A 21,779-nucleotide genomic window follows, 5' to 3' on the forward strand; every position below is an offset into this window, starting at 1 on the left:
GAGAAGCTCCCCTCGACACTTGCAAGCAGCCTGTTTCTCTGGGGAACATACTCGTTTCCTCCCCGGGCGTGCCTGCAGTGAGTTAAAGCTGGGCCTTCCTAGGGTATCACAAACACCTCCGGGGCTACAACAATCCAGGTTTCCAAAGGGGAAAAGACTGCTTTTCGAAGCAGGGCCACCTATCCTAGTTCACAGCAAACATGAGTCCCTGCAGTAGTGGAGCTGCCGAGGGAGAGCATGGCGAAAATCTGAGAACTTCGATAAGTACCTTTTACTGTGTAGGCTTCGAAGTGTGGCAAGATCCCTGAAGGAGGGCTGCCCTGAGCGAGGCCTATTTGGCTCTACCTCTTCCGGGGCCTAGCAGGGTAAAGGAGGAATTGTGCTCTTTGCTCAGCTTGGACCTCACATCGACGTCCTGCTTAAGCAAAGAGCTACTCGGTGTGAGCTCCTGGATGGAAGGCTGAGCAGAGAGTTTTTCTGAGTGCAGGTAGGGCCCTTGTCCTCACTGAGTCCACGTTACCCAGCACATGAGACCGTCTCTGACTGTCTTCGTGAGTTGGGACAAGCTGCGGCAACCTAGGTTTCCAAAGGAAGAGAGAGAGCAGTGTGCCCCCTTGGGCTGTGCATGAAGAAGTGTTCCGAAGAACCTACACGGCTGCTTTTTGCTCAGCAGGCAGAGAGGAGACGTGGGGGGAATCCGTGTGGTAGCATGGGAAACGGTGCGATGGCCAGAGTGCTTGGAGTCCTGAAAGCTATCCTCGCGTTCCATTGAAGCACAACAACGGTGGAGACCTCATGGAAACCGAGGCACGCAGAGCTTGCCCGGTGGAAACTTAGGCACTACCCTGAGGCTCAGGGTGGCCTTGCGCTTTCCCAGGATGAAAGAGTACTGCGGGCTTAACTCTCTTCCAGCGTGGCAGGAACACCGTTTCTCGGGGGAAAGTGCTCGTTTACTACGCAAGTGTACCTGCGGAGGCTAGAACCTGGGCAACATCAAGGTTTGGCAAGCAGCCCCTGAGACACTAGAATCCAAACTTCCAAAGGGAAAAGGCTGCTTTTTCCGCAAAGCCCCCTACCCTTATTAGAACCCAGCAAAAGTACCTGAGGATGGGAGCTGCGAAGGGAAACAAACGGGACACACTGGGCACCTGAGAAGCTCCCCTCGACACTTGCAAGCAGCCTGTTCTTCTGGGGGAACATACTCGTTTCCTCCCCGGGCGTGCCTGCAGTGAGTAAAAGCTGGGCCTTCCTAGGGTTTCGCAAACAGCTCCGAGGCTACAAGAATCCAGGTTTCCAAAGGGGAAAAGACTGCTTTTCGAAGCAGGGCCACCTATCCTAGTTCATAGCAAACATGAGTCCCTGCAGTAGTGGAGCTGCCGAGGGAGAGCATGGCGAAACCCTGGGAACTTCGCTAAGTACCTTTTACTGTGACGGCTTCGTAGTGCGGCAAGATTCCTGAAGGAGGGCTGGCCTGAGCGAGGCCTAGTTGGCTCTAAATCTTCCGGGGCCTAGCAGGGTAAAGGAGGAATTGTGCTCTTTGCTTAGCTTGGACCTCACATCGACGTCCTGCTAAACCAACGCGCCAGTTGGTGTGAGCTCCTGGATGGAAGGTTGAGCAGAGTGTTTTTCTGAGTGCAGGTAAGGCCCTTGTCCTCACTGAGTCCACGTTACCCAGCACATGAGACCGGCTCTGACTGTCTTCGTGAGCTGGGACAAGCTGCAGCAACCTAGGTTTCCAAAGGAAGAGAGAGAGCAGTGTGCCGCCTTGGGCTGTGCATGAAGAAGTTGTCCGAAGAACCTACACTGCTGCTTGTTGCTCAGCAGGCAGAGAGGAGACGTGGGGGGAATCCGTGTGGTAGCATGGGAAACGGTGCGATGGCCAGAGTGCTTGGAGTCCTGAAAGCTATCCTCGCGTTCCATTGAAGCACAACAACGGTGGAGACCTCATGGAAACCGAGGCACGCAGAGCTTGCCCGGTGGAAACTTAGGCGCTACCCTGAGGCTCAGGGTGGCCTTGCGCTTTCCCAGGATGAAAGAGTACTGCGGGCTTAACTCTCTTCCAGCGTGGCAGGAACACGGTTTCTCGGGGGAAAGTGCTCATTTACTACGCAAGTGTACCTGCGGAGGCTAGAAGCTGGGCAACATCAAGGTTTGGCAAGCAGCCCCTGAGACACTAGAAACCAAACTTCCAAAGGGAAAAGGCTGCTTTTTCCGAAAGCCCCCTACCCTTATTAAAACCCAGCAAAAGTACCTGAGGATGGGAGCTGCGAAGGGAAACAAACCGGACACACTGGGCACCTGAGAAGCTCCCCTCGACACTTGCAAGCAGCCTGTTTCTCTGGGGGAACATACTCGTTTCTTCCCCGGGCGTGCCTGCAGTAAGTCAAAGCTGGGCCTTCCTAGGGTTTCGCAAACAGCTCCGAGGCTACAAGAATCCAGATTTCCAGAGGGGAAAAGACTGCTTTTCGAAGCAGGGCCACCTATCCTAGTTCACAGCAAACATGAGTCCCTGCAGTAGTGGAGCTGCCGAGGGAGAGCATGGCGAAAATCTGAGAACTTCGATAAGTACCTTTTACTGTGTAGGCTTCGAAGTGTGGCAAGATCCCTGAAGGAGGGCTGCCCTGAGCGAGGCCTAGTTGGCTCTACCTCTTCCGGGGCCTAGCAGGGTAAAGGAGGAATTGTGCTCTTTGCTCAGCTTGGACCTCACATCGACGTCCTGCTTAAGCAAAGAGCCACTCGGTGTGAGCTCCTGGATGGAAGGCTGAGCAGAGTGTTTTTCTGAGTGCAGGTAGGGCCCTTGTCCTCACTGAGACCACGTTACCCAGCACATGAGACCGTCTCTGACTGTCTTCGTGAGCTGGGACAAGCTGCGGCAACCTAGGTTTCCAAAGGAAGAGAGAGAGCAGTGTGCCGCCTTGGGCTTTGCATGCAAGAAGTGTTTCGAAGGGCCTACACTGCTGCTTGTTGCTCAGCAGGCAGAGAGGAGACGTGGGGGGGATCCGTGTGGTAGCATGGGAAACGGTGCGGAGGACAGTGTGCTTGGAGTCCTGAAAGCTATCCTCGAGTTCCATTGAAGCACAACAACGGTGGAGACCTCATGGAAAACAGGGGACGCAGAGCTTGCCTGGTGGAAACTTAGGCGCTACCCTGAGGCTCAGGGTGGCCTTGCACTTTCCCAGGAGGAACGAGGTCTGCGGGCTTAACTCTCCTCCAGCGTGGCAGGAACCCGGTTTCTCGGGGGAAAGTGCTCGTTTGCTACGCAGGCGTACCTGCGGAGGCTAGAACCTGGGCAACTTCAAGGTTTGGCAAGCAGCCCCTGAGACACTAGAATCCAAGCTTCCAAAGGGAAAAGGCTGCTCTTGTCCGCAGAGCCACCTACACTTCTTCGCACCCAACCTAAGGACCTGCAGGATGGGAGCTGCGAAGGGAAACAAACGGGACACACTGGGCACCTGAGAAGCTCCCCTCGACACTTGCAAGCAGCCTGTTTCTCTGGGGAACATACTCGTTTCCTCCCCGGGCGTGCCTGCAGTGAGTTAAAGCTGGGCCTTCCTAGGGTATCGCAAACACCTCCGGGGCTACAACAATCCAGGTTTCCAAAGGGGAAAAGACTGCTTTTCGAAGCAGGGCCACCTATCCTAGTTCACAGCAAACATGAGTCCCTGCAGTAGTGGAGCTGCCGAGGGAGAGCATGGCGAAAATCTGAGAACTTCGATAAGTACCTTTTACTGTGTAGGCTTCGAAGTGTGGCAAGATCCCTGAAGGAGGGCTGCCCTGAGCGAGGCCTATTTGGCTCTACCTCTTCCGGGGCCTAGCAGGGTAAAGGAGGAATTGTGCTCTTTGCTTAGCTTGGACCTCACATCGACGTCCTGCTAAACCAACGCGCCAGTTGGTGTGAGCTCCTGGATGGAAGGTTGAGCAGAGTGTTTTTCTGAGTGCAGGTAAGGCCCTTGTCCTCACTGAGTCCACGTTACCCAGCACATGAGACTGGCTGTGACTGTCTTCGTGAGCTGGGACAAGCTGCAGCAACCTAGGTTTCCAAAGGAAGAGAGAGAGCAGTGTGCCCCCTTGGGCTGTGCATGAAGAAGTGTTCCGAAGAACCTACACTGCTGCTTGTTGCTCAGCAGGCAGAGAGGAGACGTGGGGGGAATCCGTGTGGTAGCATGGGAAACGGTGCGATGGCCAGAGTGCTTGGAGTCCTGAAAGCTATCCTCGCGTTCCATTGAAGCACAACAACGGTGGAGACCTCATGGAAACCGAGGCACGCAGAGCTTGCCCGGTGGAAACTTAGGCGCTACCCTGAGGCTCAGGGTGGCCTTGCGCTTTCCCAGGATGAAAGAGTACTGCGGGCTTAACTCTCTTCCAGCGTGGCAGGAACACGGTTTCTCGGGGGAAAGTGCTCGTTTACTACGCAAGTGTACCTGCGGAGGCTAGAAGCTGGGCAACATCAAGGTTTGGCAAGCAGCCCCTGAGACACTAGAAACCAAACTTCCAAAGGGAAAAGGCTGCTTTTTCCGAAAGCCCCCTACCCTTATTAAAACCCAGCAAAAGTACCTGAGGATGGGAGCTGCGAAGGGAAACAAACCGGACACACTGGGCACCTGAGAAGCTCCCCTCGACACTTGCAAGCAGCCTGTTTCTCTGGGGGAACATACTCGTTTCTTCCCCGGGCGTGCCTGCAGTAAGTCAAAGCTGGGCCTTCCTAGGGTTTCGCAAACAGCTCCGAGGCTACAAGAATCCAGATTTCCAGAGGGGAAAAGACTGCTTTTCGAAGCAGGGCCACCTATCCTAGTTCACAGCAAACATGAGTCCCTGCAGTAGTGGAGCTGCCGAGGGAGAGCATGGCGAAAATCTGAGAACTTCGATAAGTACCTTTTACTGTGTAGGCTTCGAAGTGTGGCAAGATCCCTGAAGGAGGGCTGCCCTGAGCGAGGCCTATTTGGCTCTACCTCTTCCGGGGCCTAGCAGGGTAAAGGAGGAATTGTGCTCTTTGCTCAGCTTGGACCTCACATCGACGTCCTGCTTAAGCAAAGAGCCACTCGGTGTGAGCTCCTGGATGGAAGGCTGAGCAGAGTGTTTTTCTGAGTGCAGGTAGGGCCCTTGTCCTCACTGAGACCACGTTACCCAGCACATGAGACCGACTCTGACTGTCTTCGTGAGCTGGGACAAGCTGCGGCAACCTAGGTTTCCAAAGGAAGAGAGAGAGCAGTGTGCCGCCTTGGGCTTTGCATGCAAGAAGTGTTTCGAAGGGCCTACACTGCTGCTTGTTGCTCAGCAGGCAGAGAGGAGACGTGGGGGGGATCCGTGTGGTAGCATGGGAAACGGTGCGGAGGACAGTGTGCTTGGAGTCCTGAAAGCTATCCTCGCGTTCCATTGAAGCACAACAACGGTGGAGACCTCATGGAAAACAGGGGACGCAGAGCTTGCCTGGTGGAAACTTAGGCGCTACCCTGAGGCTCAGGGTGGCCTTGCACTTTCCCAGGAGGAACGAGGTCTGCGGGCTTAACTCTCCTCCAGCGTGGCAGGAACCCGGTTTCTCGGGGGAAAGTGCTCGTTTGCTACGCAGGCGTACCTGCGGAGGCTAGAACCTGGGCAACTTCAAGGTTTGGCAAGCAGCCCCTGAGACACTAGAATCCAAGCTTCCAAAGGGAAAAGGCTGCTCTTGTCCGCAGAGCCACCTACACTTCTTCGCACCCAACCTAAGGACCTGCAGGATGGGAGCTGCGAAGGGAAACAAACGGGACACACTGGGCACCTGAGAAGCTCCCCTCGACACTTGCAAGCAGCCTGTTTCTCTGGCTGAACATACTCGTTTCTTCCCCGGGCGTGCCTGCAGTAAGTCAAAGCTGGGCCTTCCTAGGGTTTCGCAAACAGCTCCGAGGCTACAAGAATCCAGATTTCCAGAGGGGAAAAGACTGCTTTTCGAAGCAGGGCCACCTATCCTAGTTCACAGCAAACATGAGTCCCTGCAGTAGTGGAGCTGCCGAGGGAGAGCATGGCGAAAATCTGAGAACTTCGATAAGTACCTTTTACTGTGTAGGCTTCGAAGTGTGGCAAGATCCCTGAAGGAGGGCTGCCCTGAGCGAGGCCTAGTTGGCTCTACCTCTTCCGGGGCCTAGCAGGGTAAAGGAGGAATTGTGCTCTTTGCTCAGCTTGGACCTCACATCGACGTCCTGCTTAAGCAAAGAGCTACTCGGTGTGAGCTCCTGGATGGAAGGCTGAGCAGAGAGTTTTTCTGAGTGCAGGTAGGGCCCTTGTCCTCACTGAGTCCACGTTACCCAGCACATGAGACCGTCTCTGACTGTCTTCGTGAGTTGGGACAAGCTGCGGCAATCTAGGTTTCCAAAGGAAGAGAGAGAGCAGTGTGCCCCCTTGGGCTGTGCATGAAGAAGTGTTCCGAAGAACCTACACGGCTGCTTTTTGCTCAGCAGGCAGAGAGGAGACGTGGGGGGAATCCGTGTGGTAGCATGGGAAACGGTGCGATGGCCAGAGTGCTTGGAGTCCTGAAAGCTATCCTCGCGTTCCATTGAAGCACAACAACGGTGGAGACCTCATGGAAACCGAGGCACGCAGAGCTTGCCCGGTGGAAACTTAGGCACTACCCTGAGGCTCAGGGTGGCCTTGCGCTTTCCCAGGATGAAAGAGTACTGCGGGCTTAACTCTCTTCCAGCGTGGCAGGAACACCGTTTCTCGGGGGAAAGTGCTCGTTTACTACGCAAGTGTACCTGCGGAGGCTAGAACCTGGGCAACATCAAGGTTTGGCAAGCAGCCCCTGAGACACTAGAATCCAAACTTCCAAAGGGAAAAGGCTGCTTTTTCTGCAAAGCCCCCTACCCTTATTAGAACCCAGCAAAAGTACCTGAGGATGGGAGCTGTGAAGGGAAACAAACGGGACACACTGGGCACCTGAGAAGCTCCCCTCGACACTTGCAAGCAGCCTGTTCTTCTGGGGGAACATACTCGTTTCCTCCCCGGGCGTGCCTGCAGTGAGTAAAAGCTGGGCCTTCCTAGGGTTTCGCAAACAGCTCCGAGGCTACAAGAATCCAGGTTTCCAAAGGGGAAAAGACTGCTTTTCGAAGCAGGGCCACCTATCCTAGTTCATAGCAAACATGAGTCCCTGCAGTAGTGGAGCTGCCGAGGGAGAGCATGGCGAAACCCTGGGAACTTCGCTAAGTACCTTTTACTGTGACGGCTTCGTAGTGTGGCAAGATTCCTGAAGGAGGGCTGGCCTGAGCGAGGCCTAGTTGGCTCTACCCCTTCCGGGACCTAGCAGGGTAAAGGAGGAATTGTGCTCTTTGCTCAGCTTGGACCTCAAATCGAGGTCCTACTAAACCAACGCGCCAGTCGGTGTGAACTCCTGGATGGAAGGCTGAGCAGAGTGTTTTTCTGAGTGCAGGTAGGGCCCTTGTCCTCACTGAGACCACGTTACCCAGCACATGAGACCGACTCTGACTGTCTTCGTGAGCTGGGACAAGCTGCGGCAACCTAGGTTTCCAAAGGAAGAGAGAGAGCAGTGTGCCGCCTTGGGCTTTGCATGCAAGAAGTGTTTCGAAGGGCCTACACTGCTGCTTGTTGCTCAGCAGGCAGAGAGGAGACGTGGGGGGGATCCGTGTGGTAGCATGGGAAACGGTGCGGAGGACAGTGTGCTTGGAGTCCTGAAAGCTATCCTCGAGTTCCATTGAAGCACAACAACGGTGGAGACCTCATGGAAAACAGGGGACGCAGAGCTTGCCTGGTGGAAACTTAGGCGCTACCCTGAGGCTCAGGGTGGCCTTGCACTTTCCCAGGAGGAACGAGGTCTGCGGGCTTAACTCTCCTCCAGCGTGGCAGGAGCCCGGTTTCTCGGGGGAAAGTGCTCGTTTGCTATGCAGGCGTACCTGCGGAGGCTAGAACCTGGGCAACTTCAAGGTTTGGCAAGCAGCCCCTGAGACACTAGAATCCAAGCTTCCAAAGGGAAAAGGCTGCTCTTGTCCGCAGAGCCACCTACACTTCTTCGCACCCAACCTAAGGACCTGCAGGATGGGAGCTGCGAAGGGAAACAAACGGGACACACTGGGCACCTGAGAAGCTCCCCTCGACACTTGCAAGCAGCCTGTTTCTCTGGGGAACATACTCGTTTCCTCCCCGGGCGTGCCTGCAGTGAGTTAAAGCTGGGCCTTCCTAGGGTATCACAAACACCTCCGGGGCTACAACAATCCAGGTTTCCAAAGGGGAAAAGACTGCTTTTCGAAGCAGGGCCACCTATCCTAGTTCACAGCAAACATGAGTCCCTGCAGTAGTGGAGCTGCCGAGGGAGAGCATGGCGAAAATCTGAGAACTTCGATAAGTACCTTTTACTGTGTAGGCTTCGAAGTGTGGCAAGATCCCTGAAGGAGGGCTGCCCTGAGCGAGGCCTATTTGGCTCTACCTCTTCCGGGGCCTAGCAGGGTAAAGGAGGAATTGTGCTCTTTGCTCAGCTTGGACCTCACATCGACGTCCTGCTTAAGCAAAGAGCTACTCGGTGTGAGCTCCTGGATGGAAGGCTGAGCAGAGAGTTTTTCTGAGTGCAGGTAGGGCCCTTGTCCTCACTGAGTCCACGTTACCCAGCACATGAGACCGTCTCTGACTGTCTTCGTGAGTTGGGACAAGCTGCGGCAACCTAGGTTTCCAAAGGAAGAGAGAGAGCAGTGTGCCCCCTTGGGCTGTGCATGAAGAAGTGTTCCGAAGAACCTACACGGCTGCTTTTTGCTCAGCAGGCAGAGAGGAGACGTGGGGGGAATCCGTGTGGTAGCATGGGAAACGGTGCGATGGCCAGAGTGCTTGGAGTCCTGAAAGCTATCCTCGCGTTCCATTGAAGCACAACAACGGTGGAGACCTCATGGAAACCGAGGCACGCAGAGCTTGCCCGGTGGAAACTTAGGCACTACCCTGAGGCTCAGGGTGGCCTTGCGCTTTCCCAGGATGAAAGAGTACTGCGGGCTTAACTCTCTTCCAGCGTGGCAGGAACACCGTTTCTCGGGGGAAAGTGCTCGTTTACTACGCAAGTGTACCTGCGGAGGCTAGAACCTGGGCAACATCAAGGTTTGGCAAGCAGCCCCTGAGACACTAGAATCCAAACTTCCAAAGGGAAAAGGCTGCTTTTTCCGCAAAGCCCCCTACCCTTATTAGAACCCAGCAAAAGTACCTGAGGATGGGAGCTGCGAAGGGAAACAAACGGGACACACTGGGCACCTGAGAAGCTCCCCTCGACACTTGCAAGCAGCCTGTTCTTCTGGGGGAACATACTCGTTTCCTCCCCGGGCGTGCCTGCAGTGAGTAAAAGCTGGGCCTTCCTAGGGTTTCGCAAACAGCTCCGAGGCTACAAGAATCCAGGTTTCCAAAGGGGAAAAGACTGCTTTTCGAAGCAGGGCCACCTATCCTAGTTCATAGCAAACATGAGTCCCTGCAGTAGTGGAGCTGCCGAGGGAGAGCATGGCGAAACCCTGGGAACTTCGCTAAGTACCTTTTACTGTGACGGCTTCGTAGTGCGGCAAGATTCCTGAAGGAGGGCTGGCCTGAGCGAGGCCTAGTTGGCTCTAAATCTTCCGGGGCCTAGCAGGGTAAAGGAGGAATTGTGCTCTTTGCTTAGCTTGGACCTCACATCGACGTCCTGCTAAACCAACGCGCCAGTTGGTGTGAGCTCCTGGATGGAAGGTTGAGCAGAGTGTTTTTCTGAGTGCAGGTAAGGCCCTTGTCCTCACTGAGTCCACGTTACCCAGCACATGAGACCGGCTCTGACTGTCTTCGTGAGCTGGGACAAGCTGCAGCAACCTAGGTTTCCAAAGGAAGAGAGAGAGCAGTGTGCCGCCTTGGGCTGTGCATGAAGAAGTTGTCCGAAGAACCTACACTGCTGCTTGTTGCTCAGCAGGCAGAGAGGAGACGTGGGGGGAATCCGTGTGGTAGCATGGGAAACGGTGCGATGGCCAGAGTGCTTGGAGTCCTGAAAGCTATCCTCGCGTTCCATTGAAGCACAACAACGGTGGAGACCTCATGGAAACCGAGGCACGCAGAGCTTGCCCGGTGGAAACTTAGGCGCTACCCTGAGGCTCAGGGTGGCCTTGCGCTTTCCCAGGATGAAAGAGTACTGCGGGCTTAACTCTCTTCCAGCGTGGCAGGAACACGGTTTCTCGGGGGAAAGTGCTCATTTACTACGCAAGTGTACCTGCGGAGGCTAGAAGCTGGGCAACATCAAGGTTTGGCAAGCAGCCCCTGAGACACTAGAAACCAAACTTCCAAAGGGAAAAGGCTGCTTTTTCCGAAAGCCCCCTACCCTTATTAAAACCCAGCAAAAGTACCTGAGGATGGGAGCTGCGAAGGGAAACAAACCGGACACACTGGGCACCTGAGAAGCTCCCCTCGACACTTGCAAGCAGCCTGTTTCTCTGGGGGAACATACTCGTTTCTTCCCCGGGCGTGCCTGCAGTAAGTCAAAGCTGGGCCTTCCTAGGGTTTCGCAAACAGCTCCGAGGCTACAAGAATCCAGATTTCCAGAGGGGAAAAGACTGCTTTTCGAAGCAGGGCCACCTATCCTAGTTCACAGCAAACATGAGTCCCTGCAGTAGTGGAGCTGCCGAGGGAGAGCATGGCGAAAATCTGAGAACTTCGATAAGTACCTTTTACTGTGTAGGCTTCGAAGTGTGGCAAGATCCCTGAAGGAGGGCTGCCCTGAGCGAGGCCTAGTTGGCTCTACCTCTTCCGGGGCCTAGCAGGGTAAAGGAGGAATTGTGCTCTTTGCTCAGCTTGGACCTCACATCGACGTCCTGCTTAAGCAAAGAGCCACTCGGTGTGAGCTCCTGGATGGAAGGCTGAGCAGAGTGTTTTTCTGAGTGCAGGTAGGGCCCTTGTCCTCACTGAGACCACGTTACCCAGCACATGAGACCGTCTCTGACTGTCTTCGTGAGCTGGGACAAGCTGCGGCAACCTAGGTTTCCAAAGGAAGAGAGAGAGCAGTGTGCCGCCTTGGGCTTTGCATGCAAGAAGTGTTTCGAAGGGCCTACACTGCTGCTTGTTGCTCAGCAGGCAGAGAGGAGACGTGGGGGGGATCCGTGTGGTAGCATGGGAAACGGTGCGGAGGACAGTGTGCTTGGAGTCCTGAAAGCTATCCTCGAGTTCCATTGAAGCACAACAACGGTGGAGACCTCATGGAAAACAGGGGACGCAGAGCTTGCCTGGTGGAAACTTAGGCGCTACCCTGAGGCTCAGGGTGGCCTTGCACTTTCCCAGGAGGAACGAGGTCTGCGGGCTTAACTCTCCTCCAGCGTGGCAGGAACCCGGTTTCTCGGGGGAAAGTGCTCGTTTGCTACGCAGGCGTACCTGCGGAGGCTAGAACCTGGGCAACTTCAAGGTTTGGCAAGCAGCCCCTGAGACACTAGAATCCAAGCTTCCAAAGGGAAAAGGCTGCTCTTGTCCGCAGAGCCACCTACACTTCTTCGCACCCAACCTAAGGACCTGCAGGATGGGAGCTGCGAAGGGAAACAAACGGGACACACTGGGCACCTGAGAAGCTCCCCTCGACACTTGCAAGCAGCCTGTTTCTCTGGGGAACATACTCGTTTCCTCCCCGGGCGTGCCTGCAGTGAGTTAAAGCTGGGCCTTCCTAGGGTATCGCAAACACCTCCGGGGCTACAACAATCCAGGTTTCCAAAGGGGAAAAGACTGCTTTTCGAAGCAGGGCCACCTATCCTAGTTCACAGCAAACATGAGTCCCTGCAGTAGTGGAGCTGCCGAGGGAGAGCATGGCGAAAATCTGAGAACTTCGATAAGTACCTTTTACTGTGTAGGCTTCGAAGTGTGGCAAGATCCCTGAAGGAGGGCTGCCCTGAGCGAGGCCTATTTGGCTCTACCTCTTCCGGGGCCTAGCAGGGTAAAGGAGGAATTGTGCTCTTTGCTTAGCTTGGACCTCACATCGACGTCCTGCTAAACCAACGCGCCAGTTGGTGTGAGCTCCTGGATGGAAGGTTGAGCAGAGTGTTTTTCTGAGTGCAGGTAAGGCCCTTGTCCTCACTGAGTCCACGTTACCCAGCACATGAGACTGGCTGTGACTGTCTTCGTGAGCTGGGACAAGCTGCAGCAACCTAGGTTTCCAAAGGAAGAGAGAGAGCAGTGTGCCCCCTTGGGCTGTGCATGAAGAAGTGTTCCGAAGAACCTACACTGCTGCTTGTTGCTCAGCAGGCAGAGAGGAGACGTGGGGGGAATCCGTGTGGTAGCATGGGAAACGGTGCGATGGCCAGAGTGCTTGGAGTCCTGAAAGCTATCCTCGCGTTCCATTGAAGCACAACAACGGTGGAGACCTCATGGAAACCGAGGCACGCAGAGCTTGCCCGGTGGAAACTTAGGCGCTACCCTGAGGCTCAGGGTGGCCTTGCGCTTTCCCAGGATGAAAGAGTACTGCGGGCTTAACTCTCTTCCAGCGTGGCAGGAACACGGTTTCTCGGGGGAAAGTGCTCGTTTACTACGCAAGTGTACCTGCGGAGGCTAGAAGCTGGGCAACATCAAGGTTTGGCAAGCAGCCCCTGAGACACTAGAAACCAAACTTCCAAAGGGAAAAGGCTGCTTTTTCCGAAAGCCCCCTACCCTTATTAAAACCCAGCAAAAGTACCTGAGGATGGGAGCTGCGAAGGGAAACAAACGGGACACACTGGGCACCTGAGAAGCTCCCCTCGACACTTGCAAGCAGCCTGTTTCTCTGGGGGAACATACTCGTTTCTTCCCCGGGCGTGCCTGCAGTAAGTCAAAGCTGGGCCTTCCTAGGGTTTCGCAAACAGCTCCGAGGCTACAAGAATCCAGATTTCCAGAGGGGAAAAGACTGCTTTTCGAAGCAGGGCCACCTATCCTAGTTCACAGCAAACATGAGTCCCTGCAGTAGTGGAGCTGCCGAGGGAGAGCATGGCGAAAATCTGAGAACTTCGATAAGTACCTTTTACTGTGTAGGCTTCGAAGTGTGGCAAGATCCCTGAAGGAGGGCTGCCCTGAGCGAGGCCTATTTGGCTCTACCTCTTCCGGGGCCTAGCAGGGTAAAGGAGGAATTGTGCTCTTTGCTCAGCTTGGACCTCACATCGACGTCCTGCTTAAGCAAAGAGCCACTCGGTGTGAGCTCCTGGATGGAAGGCTGAGCAGAGTGTTTTTCTGAGTGCAGGTAGGGCCCTTGTCCTCACTGAGACCACGTTACCCAGCACATGAGACCGACTCTGACTGTCTTCGTGAGCTGGGACAAGCTGCGGCAACCTAGGTTTCCAAAGGAAGAGAGAGAGCAGTGTGCCGCCTTGGGCTTTGCATGCAAGAAGTGTTTCGAAGGGCCTACACTGCTGCTTGTTGCTCAGCAGGCAGAGAGGAGACGTGGGGGGGATCCGTGTGGTAGCATGGGAAACGGTGCGGAGGACAGTGTGCTTGGAGTCCTGAAAGCTATCCTCGCGTTCCGTTGAAGCACAACAACGGTGGAGACCTCATGGAAAACAGGGGACGCAGAGCTTGCCTGGTGGAAACTTAGGCGCTACCCTGAGGCTCAGGGTGGCCTTGCACTTTCCCAGGAGGAACGAGGTCTGCGGGCTTAACTCTCCTCCAGCGTGGCAGGAACCCGGTTTCTCGGGGGAAAGTGCTCGTTTGCTACGCAGGCGTACCTGCGGAGGCTAGAACCTGGGCAACTTCAAGGTTTGGCAAGCAGCCCCTGAGACACTAGAATCCAAGCTTCCAAAGGGAAAAGGCTGCTCTTGTCCGCAGAGCCACCTACACTTCTTCGCACCCAACCTAAGGACCTGCAGGATGGGAGCTGCGAAGGGAAACAAACGGGACACACTGGGCACCTGAGAAGCTCCCCTCGACACTTGCAAGCAGCCTGTTTCTCTGGCTGAACATACTCGTTTCTTCCCCGGGCGTGCCTGCAGTAAGTCAAAGCTGGGCCTTCCTAGGGTTTCGCAAACAGCTCCGAGGCTACAAGAATCCAGATTTCCAGAGGGGAAAAGACTGCTTTTCGAAGCAGGGCCACCTATCCTAGTTCACAGCAAACATGAGTCCCTGCAGTAGTGGAGCTGCCGAGGGAGAGCATGGCGAAAATCTGAGAACTTCGATAAGTACCTTTTACTGTGTAGGCTTCGAAGTGTGGCAAGATCCCTGAAGGAGGGCTGCCCTGAGCGAGGCCTAGTTGGCTCTACCTCTTCCGGGGCCTAGCAGGGTAAAGGAGGAATTGTGCTCTTTGCTCAGCTTGGACCTCACATCGACGTCCTGCTTAAGCAAAGAGCTACTCGGTGTGAGCTCCTGGATGGAAGGCTGAGCAGAGAGTTTTTCTGAGTGCAGGTAGGGCCCTTGTCCTCACTGAGTCCACGTTACCCAGCACATGAGACCGTCTCTGACTGTCTTCGTGAGTTGGGACAAGCTGCGGCAACCTAGGTTTCCAAAGGAAGAGAGAGAGCAGTGTGCCCCCTTGGGCTGTGCATGAAGAAGTGTTCCGAAGAACCTACACGGCTGCTTTTTGCTCAGCAGGCAGAGAGGAGACGTGGGGGGAATCCGTGTGGTAGCATGGGAAACGGTGCGATGGCCAGAGTGCTTGGAGTCCTGAAAGCTATCCTCGCGTTCCATTGAAGCACAACAACGGTGGAGACCTCATGGAAACCGAGGCACGCAGAGCTTGCCCGGTGGAAACTTAGCCACTACCCTGAGGCTCAGGGTGGCCTTGCGCTTTCCCAGGATGAAAGAGTACTGCGGGCTTAACTCTCTTCCAGCGTGGCAGGAACACCGTTTCTCGGGGGAAAGTGCTCGTTTACTACGCAAGTGTACCTGCGGAGGGTAGAACCTGGGCAACATCAAGGTTTGGCAAGCAGCCCCTGAGACACTAGAATCCAAACTTCCAAAGGGAAAAGGCTGCTTTTTCCGCAAAGCCCCCTACCCTTATTAGAACCCAGCAAAAGTACCTGAGGATGGGAGCTGTGAAGGGAAACAAACGGGACACACTGGGCACCTGAGAAGCTCCCCTCGACACTTGCAAGCAGCCTGTTCTTCTGGGGGAACATACTCGTTTCCTCCCCGGGCGTGCCTGCAGTGAGTAAAAGCTGGGCCTTCCTAGGGTTTCGCAAACAGCTCCGAGGCTACAAGAATCCAGGTTTCCAAAGGGGAAAAGACTGCTTTTCGAAGCAGGGCCACCTATCCTAGTTCATAGCAAACATGAGTCCCTGCAGTAGTGGAGCTGCCGAGGGAGAGCATGGCGAAACCCTGGGAACTTCGCTAAGTACCTTTTACTGTGACGGCTTCGTAGTGTGGCAAGATTCCTGAAGGAGGGCTGGCCTGAGCGAGGCCTAGTTGGCTCTACCCCTTCCGGGACCTAGCAGGGTAAAGGAGGAATTGTGCTCTTTGCTCAGCTTGGACCTCAAATCGAGGTCCTACTAAACCAACGCGCCAGTCGGTGTGAACTCCTGGATGGAAGGCTGAGCAGAGTGTTTTTCTGAGTGCAGGTAGGGCCCTTGTCCTCACTGAGACCACGTTACCCAGCACATGAGACCGACTCTGACTGTCTTCGTGAGCTGGGACAAGCTGCGGCAACCTAGGTTTCCAAAGGAAGAGAGAGAGCAGTGTGCCGCCTTGGGCTTTGCATGCAAGAAGTGTTTCGAAGGGCCTACACTGCTGCTTGTTGCTCAGCAGGCAGAGAGGAGACGTGGGGGGGATCCGTGTGGTAGCATGGGAAACGGTGCGGAGGACAGTGTGCTTGGAGTCCTGAAAGCTATCCTCGAGTTCCATTGAAGCACAACAACGGTGGAGACCTCATGGAAAACAGGGGACGCAGAGCTTGCCTGGTGGAAACTTAGGCGCTACCCTGAGGCTCAGGGTGGCCTTGCACTTTCCCAGGAGGAACGAGGTCTGCGGGCTTAACTCTCCTCCAGCGTGGCAGGAGCCCGGTTTCTCGGGGGAAAGTGCTCGTTTGCTATGCAGGCGTACCTGCGGAGGCTAGAACCTGGGCAACTTCAAGGTTTGGCAAGCAGCCCCTGAGACACTAGAATCCAAGCTTCCAAAGGGAAAAGGCTGCTCTTGTCCGCAGAGCCACCTACACTTCTTCGCACCCAACCTAAGGACCTGCAGGATGGGAGCTGCGAAGGGAAACAAACGGGACACACTGGGCACCTGAGAAGCTCCCCTCGACACTTGCAAGCAGCCTGTTTCTCTGGGGAACATACTCGTTTCCTCCCCGGGCGTGCCTGCAGTGAGTTAAAGCTGGGCCTTCCTAGGGTATCACAAACACCTCCGGGGCTACAACAATCCAGGTTTCCAAAGGGGAAAAGACTGCTTTTCGAAGCAGGGCCACCTATCCTAGTTCACAGCAAACATGAGTCCCTGCAGTAGTGGAGCTGCCGAGGGAGAGCATGGCGAAAATCTGAGAACTTCGATAAGTACCTTTTACTGTGTAGGCTTCGAAGTGTGGCAAGATCCCTGAAGGAGGGCTGCCCTGAGCGAGGCCTATTTGGCTCTACCTCTTCCGGGGCCTAGCAGGGTAAAGGAGGAATTGTGCTCTTTGCTCAGCTTGGACCTCACATCGACGTCCTGCTTAAGCAAAGAGCTACTCGGTGTGAGCTCCTGGATGGAAGGCTGAGCAGAGAGTTTTTCTGAGTGCAGGTAGGGCCCTTGTCCTCACTGAGTCCACGTTACCCAGCACATGAGACCGTCTCTGACTGTCTTCGTGAGTTGGGACAAGCTGCGGCAACCTAGGTTTCCAAAGGAAGAGAGAGAGCAGTGTGCCCCCTTGGGCTGTGCATGAAGAAGTGTTCCGAAGAACCTACACGGCTGCTTTTTGCTCAGCAGGCAGAGAGGAGACGTGGGGGGAATCCGTGTGGTAGCATGGGAAACGGTGCGATGGCCAGAGTGCTTGGAGTCCTGAAAGCTATCCTCGCGTTCCATTGAAGCACAACAACGGTGGAGACCTCATGGAAACCGAGGCACGCAGAGCTTGCCCGGTGGAAACTTAGGCACTACCCTGAGGCTCAGGGTGGCCTTGCGCTTTCCCAGGATGAAAGAGTACTGCGGGCTTAACTCTCTTCCAGCGTGGCAGGAACACCGTTTCTCGGGGGAAAGTGCTCGTTTACTACGCAAGTGTACCTGCGGAGGCTAGAACCTGGGCAACATCAAGGTTTGGCAAGCAGCCCCTGAGACACTAGAATCCAAACTTCCAAAGGGAAAAGGCTGCTTTTTCCGCAAAGCCCCCTACCCTTATTAGAACCCAGCAAAAGTACCTGAGGATGGGAGCTGCGAAGGGAAACAAACGGGACACACTGGGCACCTGAGAAGCTCCCCTCGACACTTGCAAGCAGCCTGTTCTTCTGGGGGAACATACTCGTTTCCTCCCCGGGCGTGCCTGCAGTGAGTAAAAGCTGGGCCTTCCTAGGGTTTCGCAAACAGCTCCGAGGCTACAAGAATCCAGGTTTCCAAAGGGGAAAAGACTGCTTTTCGAAGCAGGGCCACCTATCCTAGTTCATAGCAAACATGAGTCCCTGCAGTAGTGGAGCTGCCGAGGGAGAGCATGGCGAAACCCTGGGAACTTCGCTAAGTACCTTTTACTGTGACGGCTTCGTAGTGCGGCAAGATTCCTGAAGGAGGGCTGGCCTGAGCGAGGCCTAGTTGGCTCTACCTCTTCCGGGGCCTAGCAGGGTAAAGGAGGAATTGTGCTCTTTGCTTAGCTTGGACCTCACATCGACGTCCTGCTAAACCAACGCGCCAGTTGGTGTGAGCTCCTGGATGGAAGGTTGAGCAGAGTGTTTTTCTGAGTGCAGGTAAGGCCCTTGTCCTCACTGAGTCCACGTTACCCAGCACATGAGACCGGCTCTGACTGTCTTCGTGAGCTGGGACAAGCTGCAGCAACCTAGGTTTCCAAAGGAAGAGAGAGAGCAGTGTGCCGCCTTGGGCTGTGCATGAAGAAGTTGTCCGAAGAACCTACACTGCTGCTTGTTGCTCAGCAGGCAGAGAGGAGACGTGGGGGGAATCCGTGTGGTAGCATGGGAAACGGTGCGATGGCCAGAGTGCTTGGAGTCCTGAAAGCTATCCTCGCGTTCCATTGAAGCACAACAACGGTGGAGACCTCATGGAAACCGAGGCACGCAGAGCTTGCCCGGTGGAAACTTAGGCGCTACCCTGAGGCTCAGGGTGGCCTTGCGCTTTCCCAGGATGAAAGAGTACTGCGGGCTTAACTCTCTTCCAGCGTGGCAGGAACACGGTTTCTCGGGGGAAAGTGCTCATTTACTACGCAAGTGTACCTGCGGAGGCTAGAAGCTGGGCAACATCAAGGTTTGGCAAGCAGCCCCTGAGACACTAGAAACCAAACTTCCAAAGGGAAAAGGCTGCTTTTTCCGAAAGCCCCCTACCCTTATTAAAACCCAGCAAAAGTACCTGAGGATGGGAGCTGCGAAGGGAAACAAACCGGACACACTGGGCACCTGAGAAGCTCCCCTCGACACTTGCAAGCAGCCTGTTTCTCTGGGGGAACATACTCGTTTCTTCCCCGGGCGTGCCTGCAGTAAGTCAAAGCTGGGCCTTCCTAGGGTTTCGCAAACAGCTCCGAGGCTACAAGAATCCAGATTTCCAGAGGGGAAAAGACTGCTTTTCGAAGCAGGGCCACCTATCCTAGTTCACAGCAAACATGAGTCCCTGCAGTAGTGGAGCTGCCGAGGGAGAGCATGGCGAAAATCTGAGAACTTCGATAAGTACCTTTTACTGTGTAGGCTTCGAAGTGTGGCAAGATCCCTGAAGGAGGGCTGCCCTGAGCGAGGCCTAGTTGGCTCTACCTCTTCCGGGGCCTAGCAGGGTAAAGGAGGAATTGTGCTCTTTGCTCAGCTTGGACCTCACATCGACGTCCTGCTTAAGCAAAGAGCTACTCGGTGTGAGCTCCTGGATGGAAGGCTGAGCAGAGAGTTTTTCTGAGTGCAGGTAGGGCCCTTGTCCTCACTGAGTCCACGTTACCCAGCACATGAGACCGTCTCTGACTGTCTTCGTGAGTTGGGACAAGCTGCGGCAACCTAGGTTTCCAAAGGAAGAGAGAGAGCAGTGTGCCCCCTTGGGCTGTGCATGAAGAAGTGTTCCGAAGAACCTACACGGCTGCTTTTTGCTCAGCAGGCAGAGAGGAGACGTGGGGGGAATCCGTGTGGTAGCATGGGAAACGGTGCGATGGCCAGAGTGCTTGGAGTCCTGAAAGCTATCCTCGCGTTCCATTGAAGCACAACAACGGTGGAGACCTCATGGAAACCGAGGCACGCAGAGCTTGCCCGGTGGAAACTTAGGCACTACCCTGAGGCTCAGGGTGGCCTTGCGCTTTCCCAGGATGAAAGAGTACTGCGGGCTTAACTCTCTTCCAGCGTGGCAGGAACACCGTTTCTCGGGGGAAAGTGCTCGTTTACTACGCAAGTGTACCTGCGGAGGCTAGAACCTGGGCAACATCAAGGTTTGGCAAGCAGCCCCTGAGACACTAGAATCCAAACTTCCAAAGGGAAAAGGCTGCTTTTTCCGCAAAGCCCCCTACCCTTATTAGAACCCAGCAAAAGTACCTGAGGATGGGAGCTGTGAAGGGAAACAAACGGGACACACTGGGCACCTGAGAAGCTCCCCTCGACACTTGCAAGCAGCCTGTTCTTCTGGGGGAACATACTCGTTTCCTCCCCGGGCGTGCCTGCAGTGAGTAAAAGCTGGGCCTTCCTAGGGTTTCGCAAACAGCTCCGAGGCTACAAGAATCCAGGTTTCCAAAGGGGAAAAGACTGCTTTTCGAAGCAGGGCCACCTATCCTAGTTCATAGCAAACATGAGTCCCTGCAGTAGTGGAGCTGCCGAGGGAGAGCATGGCGAAACCCTGGGAACTTCGCTAAGTACCTTTTCCTGTGACGGCTTCGTAGTGTGGCAAGATTCCTGAAGGAGGGCTGGCCTGAGCGAGGCCTAGTTGGCTCTACCCCTTCCGGGACCTAGCAGGGTAAAGGAGGAATTGTGCTCTTTGCTCAGCTTGGACCTCAAATCGAGGTCCTACTAAACCAACGCGCCAGTCGGTGTGAACTCCTGGATGGAAGGCTGAGCAGAGTGTTTTTCTGAGTGCAGGTAGGGCCCTTGTCCTCACTGAGACCACGTTACCCAGCACATGAGACCGACTCTGACTGTCTTCGTGAGCTGGGACAAGCTGCGGCAACCTAGGTTTCCAAAGGAAGAGAGAGAGCAGTGTGCCGCCTTGGGCTTTGCATGCAAGAAGTGTTTCGAAGGGCCTACACTGCTGCTTGTTGCTCAGCAGGCAGAGAGGAGACGTGGGGGGGATCCGTGTGGTAGCATGGGAAACGGTGCGGAGGACAGTGTGCTTGGAGTCCTGAAAGCTATCCTCGAGTTCCATTGAAGCACAACAACGGTGGAGACCTCATGGAAAACAGGGGACGCAGAGCTTGCCTGGTGGAAACTTAGGCGCTACCCTGAGGCTCAGGGTGGCCTTGCACTTTCCCAGGAGGAACGAGGTCTGCGGGCTTAACTCTCCTCCAGCGTGGCAGGAGCCCGGTTTCTCGGGGGAAAGTGCTCGTTTGCTATGCAGGCGTACCTGCGGAGGCTAGAACCTGGGCAACTTCAAGGTTTGGCAAGCAGCCCCTGAGACACTAGAATCCAAGCTTCCAAAGGGAAAAGGCTGCTCTTGTCCGCAGAGCCACCTACACTTCTTCGCACCCAACCTAAGGACCTGCAGGATGGGAGCTGCGAAGGGAAACAAACGGGACACACTGGGCACCTGAGAAGCTCCCCTCGACACTTGCAAGCAGCCTGTTTCTCTGGGGAACATACTCGTTTCCTCCCCGGGCGTGCCTGCAGTGAGTTAAAGCTGGGCCTTCCTAGGGTATCACAAACACCTCCGGGGCTACAACAATCCAGGTTTCCAAAGGGGAAAAGACTGCTTTTCGAAGCAGGGCCACCTATCCTAGTTCACAGCAAACATGAGTCCCTGCAGTAGTGGAGCTGCCGAGGGAGAGCATGGCGAAAATCTGAGAACTTCGATAAGTACCTTTTACTGTGTAGGCTTCGAAGTGTGGCAAGATCCCTGAAGGAGGGCTGCCCTGAGCGAGGCCTATTTGGCTCTACCTCTTCCGGGGCCTAGCAGGGTAAAGGAGGAATTGTGCTCTTTGCTCAGCTTGGACCTCACATCGACGTCCTGCTTAAGCAAAGAGCTACTCGGTGTGAGCTCCTGGATGGAAGGCTGAGCAGAGAGTTTTTCTGAGTGCAGGTAGGGCCCTTGTCCTCACTGAGTCCACGTTACCCAGCACATGAGACCGTCTCTGACTGTCTTCGTGAGTTGGGACAAGCTGCGGCAACCTAGGTTTCCAAAGGAAGAGAGAGAGCAGTGTGCCCCCTTGGGCTGTGCATGAAGAAGTGTTCCGAAGAACCTACACGGCTGCTTTTTGCTCAGCAGGCAGAGAGGAGACGTGGGGGGAATCCGTGTGGTAGCATGGGAAACGGTGCGATGGCCAGAGTGCTTGGAGTCCTGAAAGCTATCCTCGCGTTCCATTGAAGCACAACAACGGTGGAGACCTCATGGAAACCGAGGCACGCAGAGCTTGCCCGGTGGAAACTTAGGCACTACCCTGAGGCTCAGGGTGGCCTTGCGCTTTCCCAGGATGAAAGAGTACTGCGGGCTTAACTCTCTTCCAGCGTGGCAGGAACACCGTTTCTCGGGGGAAAGTGCTCGTTTACTACGCAAGTGTACCTGCGGAGGCTAGAACCTGGGCAACATCAAGGTTTGGCAAGCAGCCCCTGAGACACTAGAATCCAAACTTCCAAAGGGAAAAG

The sequence above is a fragment of the Balaenoptera borealis genome, assembly GCF_965194805.1.
Source record: "Balaenoptera borealis genome assembly, chromosome: 6".
NCBI classification, from domain to species: Eukaryota; Metazoa; Chordata; class Mammalia; order Artiodactyla; family Balaenopteridae; genus Balaenoptera; species Balaenoptera borealis.